This window comes from Anastrepha ludens, chromosome 4 (assembly GCF_028408465.1).
Source record: "Anastrepha ludens isolate Willacy chromosome 4, idAnaLude1.1, whole genome shotgun sequence".
NCBI lineage: Eukaryota > Metazoa > Arthropoda > Insecta > Diptera > Tephritidae > Anastrepha > Anastrepha ludens.
The window spans coordinates 123102380-123103942 of NC_071500.1; positions in this window are offsets into that span (position 1 = coordinate 123102380).

The following is a 1563-nucleotide window of genomic DNA, read 5'->3' on the forward strand; positions in this document are numbered from 1 at the left end:
ATGTCATCTGCAAAAGTTGCTATGATGTCGATATTTGCAGGCAAGCGAATATCATCTGTGTACAGCACATATAGTACAGACCCTAGTACACTGCCCTAAGGTACGCCGGCTTCCATGAGTTGAATGTTAGAGTATTTGTGTATATATTTCACATAAAAGTATCTGTTTGCTAAATAGCTTTTCATTAACAAATAGTAGTCGAGTGGAAGATACTGTTTAAGTTTAAATACAGTAGGTTCTGTTTTTATGCGGTAGATACGTTCCGCAAGAAATAGCATAAAAAAAGATACTAGTTCTATAGTAAAACTATAGATACGTTTCAAAAGTGCTAAAACCGCATAAATCTGAAATAATGTAATAAAATCGCATAAAAAAGGGCACTAGTCCCATATTATAACTATAGATACGTTCCATAGACCGCATGAATCTGAAATAATTACAATAAATAAAATCGCATAAACAAAATATTGTATTTTTGAAAATTATATCTTTATTTAAGAAACGTCAGAATCGAAAAATAAATTTAAGTCAGAAATAGAATCAGACAATACCCACATGTTGCGCGTTCGTTTAGGATTTGGCGTAAAATCACTTTCGTCACTTGAGGAAATGTACACGTCTGATCTAGATAGTTATGCAGGCGGTTCCATACTTGTAGGGTTAGCATTTCTGATGTAATCTGTGATGAGTTTTTGCTTAGCTGGTTTAGAATCTTGTTTATATGTACAATTTCCAATAGGTCGACATGCATTTTGTAATTTAAAAAAAAAACCGCACTATTTCAAACCCGCATAAAAAAAAGCCGCATAAAAACAGAACATACTGTATTAAGCTCTTGTGCCACACGCTGTGGAGAGCTTTCGCTACATCAAGATACACAGCAACGCATGTATTTCTTTTATAATTTCTGACAATATTTTATTTGTTACTCTATGTACCTGTTCTATTGTTGAATATTTTCTACGAAATCCGAATTGGTATAAAGGAAAAAAGTTTCGCGCCTGTAGTATGGGGTCAAGGCGGTGAAGAATAAGCTTCTCATAAAGTTTAGATAATGATGATAATAAACTAATTGGTCTGTATGAAGAAACTTCAGAGGCGTCTTTATTAAGGTTTGGGTTCAGCAACCTTCCAAGGCAGTGTAAAATACTTCAATCGTAATGCTGAGTTAAATATATTTCTTAAGTAGAGAGTGGCTTTGTCAGGTAACTCCTTTAGAACCCTTCCTGTGATTCCGTCATATCCTGGGGACTTATTTCCGGCAATTTTTGTCTCAATTGCTATTCGTATTTCTTTCGAAGTTATTTTCTTGATTGGTATATTTATGTTATTTGTGAGGTGAGCATGAAATTCAGAATTGTCAATGTCTTGGTTATTAGGTTGATTTGTAAATGTTTAAAACGATCAGCGAGTATTTTTGCTTTTTCTTTTGGTGTTTTCGCCCAAGAATTTGTCCTTGTCCTTAGCGTTGTCGATTTTTTTGCAGGCCTTCCATAGTGTATAGTTTGTAGCTCTAGTAGCTCCCAGTGATGCGATATATTTTTCAAATTTTTTGTCCTTGTC